Genomic DNA, 18,423 nt, shown 5'->3' on the forward strand with positions numbered 1-18,423 from the left:
CTTTAGTTCTTTGGATTAACAAATACTGTATTGGGAACTGACCAAGAAAACTTGTGGACTCAGCATGAAAGCTCTTCAGATACCACTAAACTGTTTCTTTTCAGACACAGGCAGACAATGAGAGACTAGGAGATAAAGTTTCTTGTTTGTTATAGCCTCAGTGCAGTACACCTTATGCTGATGCTGAAAAAGTTTTTAATAAAGCCTTATGGGATTAGGAAAGAGAGGTAGAAAAATAGTCTGCTTATATCAGAATCAATTAAGTATGATGAAATCCTTATTCTCTGATGATAGATTTTTAACAGAAATGCGTTTCCCTGCACTGTAGTTTAAAGCAAAGTCTGAGAGCTGCTTAAGTCGGGCCACAGAACTCCAGCCTTTCTCTGACTACTAAAGAGCATAAAAAATTATGATGGGGAAAAAAAATAGTCAAAGTAATTATTTTTGCAATTTTATCATGCTATAAACAATTGCTCAGGTTTCTAAATATTCACTGATCTATATTTCTCTCCCTTTTTTTCACTCTTAAATTAGGTCAGTCTTTCAAAGCAAGTTACTCATTCTTCTCAGACTCAGAGCACTATTTGACCTGCCTTTTCACAGGAAAATCAAGGTGTTTCATTGTTGCCTGGAATGTGATAGTAATATTCTCCTCTAAAAAAAATAAATTTTTCCTCTAGAACAAAACCTAACTTCTAGAGAACTAACCATAAATAAATAAATAAATAGAAATAGTAAGGATCTCAACTATCAGAGACGTTCAACTTCATTGTACTCAGCCTGAGTGAAGAGGTTTTCAAAATTGCATCTTTTTCCTCCTTCTCAATGTGATACTTATGTAAAAAGAAACCTCCCATATCCAGTATTGTATATATTGGAACATAAGCCTAGTGACCCTTCTGAAGAAATGAGGTGGTAAGGTAGCAACAGACATCTCGAACTATGGAGGTGCATCCAGTTTCATCCAGAAAGGGCAAAAATGGCAGATCTTTAAAAGTGCATTTCTCTCACCTGTAAGACAATCTCTGTATTGCTTATTAAATATATATATATATATATATACACACACACACACAATCCTATCCTGCTGAAGCCTATTGATTATTTTTTCATTCATATGACTGACAGTGAATGGAGCCCTAGTGTTACTTAAGGGTTAGCCTCTTAACAGAGGTCTCTTCCAACCTCAGCCATTCTGTGATTTTGTGAGAACGCTGGAACATGAACAGTTGGGTTGCTTTTTCCTCCATGGAGAGGTCTGCTTTATTAGAGATAAAATGGGAAAGCATAGGGCTTGACAATGCCTGACAAAGGCCCCACTGCCTGACAACGGCAGATGAAACCTGTTGGTCCTTGCATGATGTATCTTCCCCATAATTGTGTGTGTGTATTTCCTATTAGCTATAATAAGAGTTATGTATTGAGAACAGATGCTATTTAACCAATAACTGTCTCATGCTATTACACCTAGTTTTATTTACATACTGTTGCCTCTCTATATCATGTGAGCATCAGAGTACAGCTTTCCACAACAAACCATTGAAACAATTTTAATATTGCTGCTCATCATCAGAGTGTAGGGATGTGTTTCAGATCCATAAGGGTGACTGTTTTTCTGAAGTTGGCTTCACTGATGTCAAACAAAGTCTTGAACTGCAAAAAGATGAGTGTTTCACCTACAGCAAAACTGCAGTTCAAAATAATCTTCGATATGAGAAGGTGCACCTCTGTGTTAGATGAGCGCTTTGGCTTTGGCATGCACATAGGTGGGTGTTTGACCAGAGTTAATAAAAAGGCAGAGGTTGGAGAAAGAAAAAAAAAATCTGCAACAAGTTTTTTCTTGGGGTGAAAGTACAATTTGATGTGATCTGGGTTCTCTCACTTCTCCATTAGCAGTCAGTGTCCTGAAGTATAGCCAAGCTCACTTTTCAGCTCGGGGCAACAGGTCAGAAAAACCTCTGTGAGAACTCAGGGAGAAGTAATGGACAGTGCTGTGTGCCATAAAAAAAGGAAAAGAAGAAGAAGGAAAAAAAAAAAAAAAAAAAGGAGACCGAGAAGGGAGAGTGTGGGAGAAGAAAACCAATAAGAAAACACATTTACTGTACAAGAGTAGTACAGCACAGGGAGCTGAAGTGAGTCAGAGAAAGGTAGGGGTTTTCTTATCACACACATTTTTCATCTCAGTCTTCATCTCTTCCCACACACAAAAGCAAATGGATAGGCTCTGTCTATATAGCACAGGATTTCACATTTATCCTTGAACAGTGACTGCACATCTAGAAACTCAGAACTGTCTTAGGATCTGTCTCTTTTAGAGATAGATGCCTTCTCCTCTTGTCTCCAGGTACCTACTTCTTGAGCTACTGCAGGCAAAAGGAGATATTTTTATTTTTATATTATTATTATTATTATTATTATTTTTAATCAGCTACATCTGAATAACTGAATCTCTTCCTCCTGTGCAGCAAGAAGTTTTATGATGCAGAACAGCCTTTTGGTCACATTTAACCCAGGGTGTATAATATCCTCAAGCTCACTTTGCATAAATACACTTGTTGCTGGTTCCCCACTCTGGTCAGGAGGTTTTAGTTAATACAAGCTAATGCAAAATGGAGAGTTGTCTTTGCTTCCTTCCCCACCAATCCCTGGGATTCCTCCCTGCTCCAGGGGAAAAATTTATAGTTAGGGGAAAGACACCAACCTCCATACAGACCCATTTTGTGTATTTATCTGAAAGACAAACTCTGACTCACTTGCTAGGCAGACAACATAAACATTGAAGTCTAATGGCCACATTTCCTTAGATTATTAGAACATGTATTACATAACATATATTATTAGAACATAACACATATTATTAGAACATTCCATTCCAACATAGCATATATTATTAGAACATTCCATTAGATGGTTCTCAGAAATCCAGGTCTGTGTTTCCATAGAGGTAACAGTACAGTTCATATAATTATAATATGGCTTGGGTTGGAAGGAACTTTTAAAGATCATCTAGTCCAACTACCCTATTATAGGTAGGGGCATTGTTGTATGAATACATTCAGGTACTGCTTAGAAGCACCTTTGTGCTGTGAGTGGGATGGCATTCCTTAGAGGACTCCTTGGGGTAGCATGACTAGGGTTTACCAGTGCACAGGAGTCTCACGTGATCCTCCTGTTTCATAACCAGATTCTTTTTTCTCTGTAAGGTGACCGGGAGTCACCTCTGAGGGGGAGCTAAGTCTGTATCAATCAATAAGAAAACACCTTAAACCATGTGTTCAGCCTCTAGTTTTATAGAAATTCAAGTTAATTCAGTGACACTTGTCAGTACAAATCCATATTTATCCACACAGTTGCTTAATGTGGGTGCAAATGTGTGGCTGAATTAGATCTATACATATATAAGCAGCTAGCTTTAATCATGTGGCTGACTTACTTTCTGGATAAACTTATTTATTTTTTCCTGTATTTATTTAATGTGCTGTGGATGGTAAGCTCATGTCAGTGGTTAAATCTACCGAACACCCCAGAGAAAAAAAGAAATGACCTTACTGACTGGGTCTTTAGGTGAGGGAGGGAATGTTGCTCTGATGTTTGTGTCTGGTGCTTCCACCTTACAAGGCCATTTTTTTGCAGTGCAGATGTCTGACCAGCCCTCCAAAGGCCAAGGTGAGCAATTCCACAGGGGAAGCAAGTCAGGCATTCAAGAGATGAAGAGTTGTTGAATTCATGATACTTTTGTCTGCTTTTCTAACCCAAGCCCAGACTTAACAGATGGGTCCTGAGGTCTGTTTTTTGACCTTCTGTGCTGTCATTGAGATTGGAAATCCCCACTGCAATTACTAGCAAGTTCCTATGTTATGAACATTGACCCCCAAGGGGAAACATAGCCAAGAAACTAAGGCGGACGTTGTGGTAATGACATAAAAGTATGAACACAAATCCACAAATCTTTTTTTCTTTTTTTTTGGGGAGGGGGGTGGGAATGGGGTGGGGGAAGTGGGAATAATTTATGATACCTTTTTCTTGAGATTACCTTTCCTGGTCCTCCCCAATCGTTAATGATTAAAACAATATATGTAAAAGGTAATAGTCTACTGCATTGGAAAAGGATAAAACCAGACCAAAAGGAAGAAAAAGGAATGGGAGGAAGTAGTTCTGCCTCGCTACAGACCCCTCAGTTAATTGCGCACAACATGGAATGTACTGCAAGCCCTAGAAAGATTTAAGCAGCAGAACCTGATGTAAAGCTGAGTGGCTCTACATCCACTTCTGCAATTGCAGTCTTTGCTTCAGTTACATTATTCCTCCTCAGCCTGACTATGTTTTTCTGTATTTCCCCTGTCTATTTTCTGAAGAGGCAATTGTTGTGAATGGTGGAGAAGGTTGAGTGCCTAACTGAAATAAAGGAAAATTAGTTTTTAAGGAGAGTAAATTGGATAGAATAGGACCCGTAAGGATAACAAGCTGGTGATAATTCAGTGTAGTCTTCCTGTTCTGTTCCTGTTTATTAAATATTCTTATTGACTTCTGCTTCTCAGTACTCTATGTGCTGTGGTGTACTAAATTACAGTAACGGAATATTCTGTCTACATATGCTGACTGGTCATTTGAGAGATGAGTGTACTTAAGACAGAAATGCTTTCCTTTAGTCCTTGCATCTTTGAAATGCCTATTATAAAATGCACATCTGTGAGAAGGCACTTCCCCCTGCCAAATGAGAGTTAATGCTGGAAAAGCTAGAGAGCCAAACAAAAGAAAAATCTTTAAGGAGGAACCTCCTTTCTGACTCACAGTTCTCTTTCTGAGCCACAGCTAGAATTATGAGTAGGAATTAATGCTGGTGCCTCCATACCTACACCTTCTCTCCAATAATTAAATCCTACCACACAAATGTTCCAGAAAGCTCAGTTTCCCCTTGTGGAGATCTAGAAGTTCCGATGGACAGCAAATTTTGCTCTCTTGTGCTTGGGGAACAAGACGTTCTGAATGCCAGCCATTTCTGGCAATTGAGGGTAAATTACACAAGGCTGAGGAATGCTCTCAAGCACAAGCATGCATATATTCATGATGTTTAACCGTTATCGCTCTCTCTGGAATATCTTTGACCAGTACATCTAACACTCTTTTGAATAATGTTTGGATGTGTCATGGGGAATAGCATAAACCAGTGACTTCTCTCAATAGACCACGCAGATGAGGCCATTGTGCTCTGGAGGGAAGATTCTCTCTCCACGGATTTACACTGTTATTTTATAGCCAGACAATGGATCTTGGCCAATTTTCTTTGCTATTACAGAAAAGTTCCACGAAAAGTTCCAACTTTCCCCCCTTTTCAGACAAAGGGGAGAAGGGGAAATTTCACTTCTTTCCCTTCTGTAACTTCTCTCTCCATTCTCTAACTATTGCTTTTATTTATTTATTTTCTTCTGTAAAGTGGCTGACTATCATTGCTTATTGCCCCAGAATACCCTGTCCCTGGGAGTATTTGCTGAATTATAGCTCAGAGGGTCTGCTTCCTGGTGAGCAAATTGAAATCAAGTCCCCAGGGTCCATGCAGTTCTGTGGCCATTTTACAAATGTGACCATATTACAACAGTGTGGTATTTCCTCCTGCTTTTTTTTTTTTTTTTTAATCATTATTTTTTTTTTTTTTTGGCGTCACTCCTATTTGATGTGCTGATTGTGCTCTGAGAACATTTCTTGCATGAAGCTCCCAGAGGAGAAATATGAGGGGAGAAATACCTTATTTTCAAGTCCCAGTGAAGCTTGCGTATTAATCAGATATTGAAATGCTCAGCAAACTGCTCAGGACAAAAGAAAATGCTTCTCCACTTCCTCCAAGATAGAACTTCCAGGCTCATGAGGCATTTGAGAATGAAAATAGTTATGTTTATGGACTTCAAGTGCTTCCAAAGATGGATGGAAACAGAACAATGTTAAAATTGTAATGTATGTATATGTACATCACCTCTTGGTGCTCCTGTATCTCACCTTATAAGACTGCCTTTATTTCCTGAATAAGTGATGGAAATTTGTCCTGTTTCTCTTACATGACCATTCCTTGTCTTGCATTTACTGAAGTAAGTATAAATCTAAGTGCTCTGCCTTGCTTAGCTATCTGTACAGCAGAGGCTAAATCTGCATCCAAAAGGGAATTCAACATCTACAAATTCAACATGCACTGAGTAATTTGGAGGCAGCAAACAGCAGCTGTTCAGAAAACATTCAGCTTGTTGTCATTGATCTCTGTTTTCCATTTTGAGTAGCATTTTTATTTTAATTGTTATTATTATTATTTTAAACCAAATACAGCCCTCTTCCATTGAAATGGGCCCTGGGGCCTTACAATTCTCACCAATGCTAGAAGAATTTCTTTTACCTTAGAAAAATGTAAAGTATATAAATTTCTTTAATGGGGAGGAACATATTTTTCCAGAAAGGAGTAGTTAGCCTTTTATTCATTTTTATTCACTTTGTATAAAATTATATCCATGTATGAGATGTGTATCTATCTAATGACTGAGATATCACACCTAGACAAATACCTCAACTGGTATCCCAACTCAGAGAAATGTCTGGGAGCAGAAAAAGTGATTCTAGCCCTCTCTGTACATACAACTTTCAGGTTTTATACCCGTGGGACTCTTTCAAACAATTATGGCTCTGCAAGTGTTTTGCTTTATTTTTCCCATACGCAAACATATTTAATTTGTTTGGTATATTTAAAGCAAAAGGCTTGGGAATTTTCTAAGCCTTCTGATTTAAGGAGTCCCTCAGCTCCAAAGTATAGTCTTCAGAAAAAAAACTATAGATGTTATCTCCCATGTTTGCATGAGAGGTATTGTAAATTATGAAACAAACTTGTCAGGTTCAAATCTTTTTCAGGGTCAAATCCATTCCATGTCATTCAGGTGTTTATTTTTATCACTGTCAGAGAGAAAGGAAATTAAGGAAATACAAGTGACCTAGGTGATGATAGCCATTTGGGCAGAACAGATTTCTTTCACTTTTCACTTTTTTTTTTTTTTTTTTTTTTTTTGTCACTCATAGGGACTGAACCTAGAAGAGGTCTTCTGAGATACTCTCTCAAGCCTGCTCTTGCAGAAAACTTCACTGTTTAATCTTTACTTCAATAAACTCACAAGACATTTATTTACACAGTGTAAAGCATTGAATTTCCTTTCAAGATCCAAATGTCTTGAAAAATATCTAAAGAATATGAGTTCTGACCACTTAGCTGACCTTGGTTTGAGTTGGGCTACATGATCTCCATAGGTCATTTCCATCCTGTACTATCCTCTAGCCCAATCACCTCCGTGTAAAGGGGCACTGAGAAGTCTACAGGCCACCCATGAGACACAAAGGTGGCATCAGTAAGGGATTCCATTGAGAATTTACTTCTCATAACCCTTCTGGAAAATTTGATAAGACCATAGCTTTTTGCTAACTGCACAAATGTTTGTTATTTTGTTATTCCATATTCATTTCACTGAAGTTCTTCAGCTTCTTGTGTTTATGCCCAAAAATGATTCAAAGCAGTTCTACAGAGATGCCAACTGTTGGAACAGAAAGAGACAGGGAGTAGTAAAAACCTGTCAGCAAGAGAAGAGGATGGAGAAGCAAAATTGGATTTTTATTTCCTTTATTACCACTACAACCATTTCTTTTCACTTATGTTAATCATTAAAAATTGAAATCTCCGGAGTGCTAGACACATACCACAGGGAACATGTCATCAGGCTTCCATTGACTGTAGTATATTCTTGACTTTAGCACATTCCTGATCTGTACAGAAGGAAGAAAGCAGATATGATTGCAGGAATGCATCTCTTCACCACGTGTGCTAATGGCTTGTTAAGTGCAACACTGTATGGAACAGTTAGTCCCTCTGCCTGGTTCCCCCCTGCCCCGCCCCAGCAAGATAGGAGCTTTTTTGCTGTTATTGTAACAGTCCCAGTTTTTGAACCTTTTCAAGTGTTGGCATCAGGAAGGAGGGTGACAGGCTAAGATCATATTTGTTCTGGGAGCCAGTCAGTTCTTCTATTTGTGCTAGGGAGAGAATAGTCAGCGTATATCATATGGACTCCTCAGCAAGATTTATCTTAAACTCAGCCACCCTGAGCAAGCACATCTGCCTGTCATGTATTTTGCAGATATCCTGGGAAACCCACCTCCAGCTCTGCTCCTAGGTCCATATAACTATACATTGCTCTCAGTGGAAAGTCTGAGGTAAAACCATAGCCTTTCCTATACTTCTTATTGATTACACACATAATGGTGGTGGATTGCAGGGACTTTTTAAAATCAATTTTTATAATCATATGATTCTATAATTTTTGAATCATAGAATGATTTGGGTTGGAAGGGACCTTGAAGATAATCTAATTCTCCACCCCCCTACCGCCTACTCCCCCTGCCAATGGCAGGGAAACCTCCCATCTTCAAACAAGCAGAGCACAGTTATAGACAAAGTAGAGAGAGCTAGGGAAGGACTGGTGCATTTGGCAAAACACCAATACAAGTCAACATGACTACAGATATCTGCACAGCAGAAGTCCTGTTCCTGCAAAGGGTGACAATATTGTCAGTTGGATATCTAGGAAATAAAGCTTTATCTCACAACTGTCTTTCTTTGTTGCCTCAACTCCAATTGTGCAATTATTTCCTGACCAAAATGCAGTCACTTTAGCTACTGAGGAAGATATGGTTGGAAAAGATATTCTCTTGAATTTCTGCTTCTTTAACATGCCTTTTGTGAAAGCAAATAACACCAAGTACTATATTTCAATATCATTATTAGTGTAGTGACACTGATGTAATCACTGATGTGATTACAGTGGACTGTGCACAAAAGAATGGCTCTTCTTGGTCGGGCTATAGCTTGCAAGAACAATAACTTGTTCCTGACAGCTGATAAAGGAGAGAAGACAAGAAAAGGCAAGAGAGACACTTCTCCTTCCTAACTCACAGAAATCAGCATTTTAGGAACTTGTCTAGCTGGGCACTGAATCTGTATATTTATGTTTAATAGCTGTTGATAGGCTTTGTTTCCAAGAATGTGTCAAATCATATTTTGGCATCTCTGAAATTGTGTTTCAATGAGTTCTGCTATGTCCTTGGGCACTATATGAAAATATAAATCCATTTGATTTTTGCCAAATACATACCTCATAATTTCACTTGTGTCTCTACTCCCCTGTATTCTTAGGTTGTGAGAAATAATGCATGATCATTGCCTATTTCCTTTCTTTGAGATTTTCAAAACTTATTTTCTGCTATCATATCCCCCATCATCTCTTCTCCAGACATACACTTCATCTGCTTTTTAATATCTATTCAGATAGAAGATGGTCCATGTCTTTGGCTATTCTTTTTCCCCTTCTTTGTACTTCTTCCAGTTCCAGCATATCTTCACATCTTTTATTTATTTATTTATTTATTTATTTATTTATTTATTTATTTATTTATTTGTGATGTAGGGATGAGAATTGTGTGCAGTAAGATGAAAGAGTATTGAGTTTTTTTTTTGTTTATTATTATTATTATTAGCATAACGATTCTTTCTTTTTGTTTGTTCTCTGTGCCTTTTCCTGTAACTACTTTGGTTTCACTTACTTTTCTGTCTGACTCAGTGCTCTTGAGCACTCAGAAGACTTTTTCAAGAAGGACAGCAATGTTTCCTTGTAAAGAAGAATCTATGTTCAATTGTGTTCTATCAAACATCTGTATTTTTTAAATATATATGCAGAAATAGAAATGCCTGTCTCAATTATTTTATTTATTTTTTTTTTTTTTTGGGGGGGGGGTAAAGACATAGGTTAGGATAGACAGCAGCAACAGAATACAGATTGAAAGACATGTTATGAGGTCTTTCTAGATGGACTTCTTCATGGGCTTGAGAAGAGTTTGTTTGTTTGAGGTGGCTGGGGGTCCACACTGAATGGGTGTCTACAGTAAATCTTTCATTCCTCAGGTGTGGACATGCCTAAGAAAATCCTGATTTTAAGAGATATGTTGCATGGCTGTGACCGAACCTGACACAAAGCTGTTTTACATACGGCTGCAGAAGCACGATATAGTGCTGTTATCACAGTTGTACATGGGAAGCCAAAAAATAGCTTAAAGAATCCAAAGGCAAAAAGAAGGAGAAAAGGAAGGAAGGGAGGAAGGGAGGAAGGAAGGGAGGGAGGGAGGAAGGAAGGAAGGGAGGGAGGGAGGGAGGGAGGGAGGGAGGGAGGGAAGAAGGAAGGAAGGAAGGAAGGAAGGAAGGAAGGAAGGAAGGAAGGAAGGAAGGAAGGAAGGAAGGAAGGAAGGAAGGGGAATAGAAGGAGAGGAAGAAGGAAAAAAAGAACGAGAAAGAAGGAGAAGGAGAGAACAAAAAAAAAAAAGAGAGAATGAGAAAAAGAGAAAAAAGAGTAAAAGAGAAAAATAGAGAAAAAGAAATGGGAAACCCAGAACTTTTATTTCAAAGCTGTTGTGTGTGAGATATTTGTTTGTCTGCAGGTTATGGATAATTTTGGAGTGGAACTCATGGCACCCATTCAAGATACCAGGACAGAGGGTGTTGTTCACAGAGGGATAGAACTGTCCTTTATTGATAACTCCAGCTCATTCAGTATAAACAAGCTTCTCTTCCATCTGTGCAGCATCCTGTCATTGCCTGAACAATGTTGAAAGGAAAATCCTACGCCCCACTTACTTCCTGCTCCTGACATATGAAACGACAAGAGATGGAAGGCTGCACATGGTGGAAAAGAAAGAAAAGAAATGATGTAATGGATAAGCATAGCACAACTTGCTTGTCTTGCTGACTTCTTCACTGATGATAGAAAAGTGAGACCTGAAGGTGACTGTTTTGAAAGCCATTATGAAAAAAATTACGTGTTATGTTATGCTCTGGTTATATTGCAGAGCAGAAGGAATGGAAGGTGGGGGTCATTTTTTTGTCATTTGTTTGTCCCAGAACCCTACGATGATGAACCAAAGGAACACACCAATTACAAGTGGTTCTGAGGTGCCAAGGTGCTAGGTGGGGAATACCACTTTTGTACTTCTTGCAAACACGCAAGCTGAGTATTCTAGCATGGAAGGAGAAAGGGGAAGACAGAAGTGATACTTGTGGACCTGAATAAACTACTCATAAAAGTAACAAAAGCTGCAACAGAAGAAAACTCTGCATACAGAAAATATGAACAGTAGACCTATTTTATTCCTGCTATCCCTACCAAAATCATCTGAGAGATAGACATCACTCATATATTGAAGGTTTTTACTCACTCAATTCCTCATTCTTTCCTGAAAAAGGAAAGCAAACTAATGTGTTTCTGGAGATTTAGGAGAGACTTTTCTTCATGCAAGTGGCAGTTAGAAGCTGCATGTTCCCATGAAAAGTCAGCCTTTTGAATTCCCACCTTCAAATAACCTTAAAACCCACAGCCTCACTGGAAAACAGAGGTTACTCAGCCCCTTACATGATAGAAGGCAAAGTACTTAATGGATGCAGTGAGGCTTGGCGCAGAAGACTGATCTCTCCGGGCGAATGGCAGTAAACTCACCGGCCTTTTGTACTCCCGTGTTTGCTGACAAGATGAACAGTTCACTACACTGCTAATCAGGAGCATCAGCAACAATAAGCTGTTTTAGCCCATTCTTCATTCCCTAGTCCCATAGCTAATGTTGTACACCATTCCCAGAGGAAAATAGTGTTTTAGGGTTATGCAGGATGCCTGGTTAGTGCATAGTTAATGGGGAGAGACATATGCTGAAGTCCTTGTGTACTAATTCCTCCCCACATAAGAAAAGCATACAAAGACAGGTATTCAAACTGAGCTCTTGTACTCTTCTGGAAATTTTGAATTTTACTAATAGCACCTCTTCTCTCTCCTGAGAAACAGCTGGTGCATGCATGTAGCCAGGTGCAGGCTCCAGGTTGTGGCTCACAACCCACATCCCATTGTGTCTCCAATAGGAAGTAATTGCTGGATGGACATTAAGGATGATTTAAGCCTAAAAGCTTTTAAATTCCAGGGAATATTTTACAGATCTCTCTTCAGAAATTCCTAATTCTCTTTCAGCTGGGAGGGTAGCTTTGTGGAACTAGTTTTTAATAGTTTCCCAGGCATTGTACAAGAAGTTTGGGCATCTAATTCAGGCTTGGCAATTTGGCTGAGAGTCTACTAAGGCTTAGGTGTGGAGAAGCTGCCCTTGCTGCATTCCTCTGAAATACTTTTACAGTCTCTTCCTACTTTAGGGTCACAGCAGCTTATATCTTTGAATATCTATTTCTGCAGCACCCTCTGAAATAAATCATTCTTATTTTAGAGTTAAAGAAATGACAACCATTTCCAGACTAGTGGTTCATCAAAAGCATCTTGTGAAAGGAAATGTCCAGCCAACAGTTCAGTTCCTTTCTTTTCCCTGTGGCATCCCATCTTAATAGCCCAGAACCTAGGCCTTTCCTGTTAAACATGAAAAAATATTTTAGATGGCAGAAGGTTAAATTCTGATCTCCTCAACCAACCCATGACTTTTAGGCTGATTCTCCATCTGTTTTCAGTGGTATGAATACGTATGTTGAAAGCACTGGAGCTATATGTGGTAATGTTGACTTAACTGAAGAGTCTGGCCTACAACTTTATAGATGTTCTTCTAAACATATGAACAAGATGAATAACAAAAAGCAAGCAAGCAAGCAAACAAACAAACAAACAAAAAAACATCAAAAACACCACTGGCATTGGATCTCATAAAAAAAAAAAAAAGTAACACTTGTTATGAAGTGTCTGTTCTGATCAAGAAATTCAGTTTTGGGCCTTACATAGGAATAGGTAAGCCCTGCTGAAGAAATCAGTAGTATTGCCAACAAAAAGTAGAATATTTAGAGAAAATAGTTAATAAAGATATTAACAGTAATGGTAACAACAACAACATTAATAGCATCTTCAATTTTAGTAAGGGACAAATAAAGCTAAAGTTGACACACAGCTTAAGGCAAAGGATATTCTACCCTACATTTTTTTGATGGTAGTATATCACTGTAGGAGGTGCTAAATCTGGTTTTGAAGTGACTGAAAATACAGAAAAGCACATGCATCAGAACCTGTCCTTATTAAAAACCATTTTGCTCTGACTTTAGCAAAAACAGAATATCGGTTTCTAAAAGCAGATTTTAGCTTCACAGATGACTCTGATCATATACTTATACAGTGCTATAAATTGCTAATGGGCTTGTGGATTCTGTGAAGCAGGAAGGAATTGGTTGGAAAAGTGCTGTTTTCAAAAGAGCTTTTGAGAGGGAAGAAGGGAACATAATCAGGAATCTTGCAGAAATCCAAGGTCACAGGCACGGAGCAGAATGTCGGGAATGGAAATGAGAAGAGAAAGAGAAGTTAGAAGGGTGAGAAGTGAGAATGGGCAGAAGAGTGGTTAACAGTGATGGCAGAAATGAAAAAGATGTCAGAAAACGTTAATCACATGGCAGGGATTTCAGATGTCCCTAGCTCTATGTCTAAGCCACTTTGCCGGTACTCCCTTTCATGATTCTTAACTGGGTCCATCTCTTCATATTTGTAGAGACTTAGGCACAATAGGGACCTGCTTTCTGTTCTCTTAGATCTCTAGGCATCATCATCACACAACTAATTAACAGCAGTAATAAATGATATTGTATTGCCTCTTAACCCTCTGCATTTAGTTTTCTGTGGGCTGCATTAAAAAGAACAAAAATTAAAAAAAAAAAAAAAGAAAAAGAAAAAGAAAAAAGATTAATAATCTTCAGTCAGAGTGAAACTCTGGAGAGATGACACCATCTGGATGATTAGTACTTGTTTCATTTGCACGTTGAACTCGGTACTCTTCCGGCACTAATTATTGCATACCCCTCCTTATACCATGACTTCTGGGGCTGTGTGTGTGATATAAATAGCAGACTAATGACATGCTGAATGTTGCTCAGGAGACCTCATGTTAGTTTACAGCATTTCTCTGATTATTACTTTTTTAATAGAGAGAAGATAAAATACTGATCTCACAAGCAAGACATGAGAGCCTTAATTTGTTCACATTTTTCTAAGAGCCAATGCATGATGAAATATTTATACGTTCCTCTCTGACTGTAGCATTTTGAATGTGCTGTGTTGTTTATTGTTGTAGTTAAGAACCAAGGGAGAAAGAAGTGCTGGAGCATCAGGTAGCAGGATATCCATGTCAAGTGTGAAAGTAAAACAGGCATAACTAAAGTAAACCTAAATATGTATGGGGCTAAGGGGCTGACTTTTCCCATATGGATAAAGAAATTCACAATTTGTCAACTGGTGGAACATTTGTGGAGGAAGTCACAGAGTCAAACACTGTTCCTAATGCTTGAAAATCAAGGAAAACATAAGGTTATTAAAATGGCATGTAATGCCAACTAAAATAACGAGGTTTGTCATCTTATGGAGGTGTAACAAAAACTGTTCAGAATGAGGAAGAGGAAGCAAAGAGAGGAACCAAAGCCACAGATTGGCACAGTGCTTTTGTAGCCCTTTGAAGTATAGACCACTAGACACTGGGGTAATGAGATGTCCATCCTTTGGTCACTTAATTTAAATGTGATCTGGCAACACGCTATCCTCCTAAAAATTCACCCTGGCATGTTCATTTCTAGCAGTAAATTTACAGTGTACAAAGATCATTAATGGATGATAAGTGTAGTGAGGGTTGGTGTGGCATTTCCACTTTCACAATGACATTTTGGTGGGTTAACTCATTCCCCAAGGGTGAGTTAATAAAAGTTGATTGTTATTCATTCTTTGTTTGTACTGGGACTAGAAAAGACTTCTTTCTCCCTGTGCACGTTGTAATTTTAGTAAAGGATTTAAGAACAGTGTCATGTAAAGTAAACAAGTCCATATTCTGGCTTGAAGATCAGGCTGATTATCAGAGGAAGATTTAAGACCATATCTGCTGATGATCTTTGCTGTAATTCTCTTGCTTGGCCATTGCCTGCTCAACACATTCCTGGGTACTTTCCTTGTTTTAGATCAGCATCTCACTCCGTGCTCAGATCTTAGCCCAGTGCCTCTTGGCTGTCTGTCTGTAACTCTCCTCAAATAAAAAACATGGCAAACTCTCCAGCAGCAATCTTGAAAATATCCCATCCTGAACTTTACCCACAAATTTCCCATCCATCCTTTCCTCGTAACAGGACAACCTTGGATGGAAAGACTGGTAGTCTGTAGGCTGATTCCCAGAAAAGATATGCAAGAGAATATGAAATATATCCTAAGATTGTGCCCAGAGGACACAGACAGCACTGAGTAGGCATAAGGGAATAAAAGATAAAGGCGACTTACAGCTTTTCAACTGCTAAATATTAGGTCAGGATGCTGGATGTCAATCTTTCCTGACTCATCAGTCTTCAAATTATCCAAATGCTATCCTGAAAATTTAAGCTGACTGGAAGCAGGTTTAATTTTCTTAACTCTATTTTGTACTTCACAGACCTCTGAAGGCTGCAGCCCACAGCTTGAAAAACAGTATTAAACATTTGCCATTACAGAGATTCTGGTTTTGGGTTACAGTGGAGTAGGAATTTAGGGAGTCTATGGGGACTGGAAATACTGTGTTAAAGCATTTAAAGAGGTGACCTGCTCCTCTTTCTCATCATCCACTGTACTCTGTCTCCCCATCAACCTTGCTTTGTCAGCTAGCCCTGAAAATAAAAGGACTACTACATTTTTCTACACTCCTTGGGGCTTCCAGTCCTTAAGTCTTCACATTCACAAGGTCCAAGGACCAAGTATGAGGCAAAGAGAGGGAAGGTTCCTTGCAACCTTTTCTCATCTGCTTGCGCATCCATGCAGTGCTAGCTGCAATCCAGACCCTCTGTGATTCATAAACTATCTAATTCTCTCTTTAAAACTCTCTCTTAAATCAAAGAATTTTGTTTCATTGCCTCCTGCTGCATGAAGGTCAAAGCCTAGTGGTGCATACTTCACTGATTCTTTATCACAGTGCCCTCTTCAAGATTGGTTTTCATTTACCGTGTATCAATGGTTTCCACTCCTGTCTTCATATAATTACAGGAAAGTGACATGAACAACCCCCCTTCACCTTTGTGAATGTCTGAAACACAGTCTGAGAGTCCACAGGTAATTAAGGTTTTAAACTTGCTGTTCATGTAAAAGGTTTTCTCTTTTTTTATATATTTTTTTTATTTTTTTTATTTTTTCCCCTAAAGAGACCTTAGTTGCCATAGCTTAGACTTGAGAATATTGAATATATCAGCTACAATGGATTTGAGAATAAATGCTTCATTTTTTTTTTTCTTCATGAATTAGTTTATCCTCAAACAAAAGAAAAACAAAGAATTGAAAGAGCAAAGAAGATATAATACTAATAATTAACTGAAATAATTATTTTAAAATAAGGAAAACCATATAGTCTAATACCTATATGGTGCACTCAGGATTTATATAAAAAAAAAGGCAAGTAATTCTATTCTAATATTATCTCTTCATTCAGAATATAGGATTTTATGGATTTCACAAGGCACATAAAAAGCCACATGTTCCATTACATTTACAGTATTCCATTTTTATTGCATACAGTGAAGAAAGATGATGCAAAATGAAATTGGAAGTTCTATACTCCAGATTTATTTGACTTGTGATTGGCTGTTGTAAGTGCCCCAAAATGTCACAGAGAATAACTCTGAAATTGTATTTGTTGACACTGTGCTGGAACATTTGTTGACAATGTGCTGGTAAAAATGCTATGTAAAATGTAAATGTAAATGATTATAATGAATAATGCTAATACTGAGAAGTGACATTGCAATTCAGCTGAGTGACTACAAATATTAAAGATTGATTTTCTTGTATTAGGCAAATTGTAAGGCCACAAGTAGCTAGACCTACTGATACCTTTCCAGCACCTACAGTTCCAGCTATCTGAATGAGTGATACAGGTAACCTGAGGGTAGGAATAGTAATATAACTGCCTGGATACAGATGGAGAGCATCTTATATGCATTGTCAGGTGTAAACAGATCCTGCCCAAGGTCTCATTGGATTTTATTAATTAATTAATTAATTTATTTAAATCATAAGAATTTAGATCTAGGGCTTTTGAGACACATGCAGGTAGGTACCTCCAGTCTGGCTATCACTAAGTATAAACAACCATGCTAATATTTGTGCTCAGGGCACAAATGCCTTTTGGTGCTTTCCTGTTGGCATTACAGGTCCAGAACATTAGTCTTTGCACCACTTGTTGCTTCTATTACTGTAATGATAACAAACAGTTATGAAACAGTTTGCCATGAATTTGTCTACAGACTACAAGTACCCCAAGGAACAATGGGTTTGTGCAGTGAGAAAAACTTCTCTAAGGTTAAGGTGGAGTAGTACTAGTTGGAGAAACTGTGGGATTTCCTAGAGAAAGGAAATGATGTTTTCCCTGCCCTGGGACTCATTCTACTCTTGCTGAAGGCAATGACAGAACTTCCACCAATTTAATTGAGTCAGAATTAAGCTCTTGGATAGTAAACTCCCTCTGTTATTTGTATATTTTTTTTTGTTTGTTTATTTTGTTTTGTTTTTGTCTTTTTGCCAGTGTTTATATTTCAACGAATATGCAAATCCATGTATTGTGTCATGAAATAGTATATATCATAATACATACTGCAATAAATATTGCACATTACAATACATACTTTACATTACAATTACACGCATTTATAATAATATAGGGTGATATAATACAATAATAGTATAATACATATAATGAATTATATTTCAAAAAAACATTAGAAAATATTATGCAATCACATGTCAGACCTCATAATTTCAAAATAGCTCCTTTTTCATTGTCACCAAGTGAATGTATGAACAGGGATGGGAGTGTGGGGTAAGAGCTAAGAGAAGAGGGTGTTGCTACAAAATTGTATGAAATTTTAACAGCAAAAAAAAAATCAAATATCATGGCCAAATATCAAAAAAATGCCCCAATGTATCTTTGAAGGAATGCAAAATAGGAAATGGCCCTTTTTGCCTGACTTGCTATTACCATCTGCCTGAATGTCTTTGGCAGGAGAACAGCCTCTGAAGGAAAGTGCTGGGACAATTAAGACTAGACTGGACAAAATCCAGGGAACAATTCTGTATTAAAAAAGTGATGGACTAGGACATTTGAAAGGCCTTTACATTCTCTGTCTATGTGCTGTTTATTAGCTTTGGATCTGATCTGTAGAGCTTAATATCTAATACTGAAATATTTTGAAAACTGCCATAGAAACAGTATTGCCCTCAGTATCTCCCTGCTCAAAATGGGATAGAAAAATAGCTAGCTCAGCATACTGACGCTTTTGCCAGGTCTGGTTCTCTCTGTCTTTACTCTGAGTAAAATTCTTGCCACTGGGAGAGACATCCCTACCACCTG

This window comes from Aythya ferina (assembly GCF_964211825.1).
Source record: "Aythya ferina genome assembly, chromosome: 2".
NCBI classification, from domain to species: Eukaryota; Metazoa; Chordata; class Aves; order Anseriformes; family Anatidae; genus Aythya; species Aythya ferina.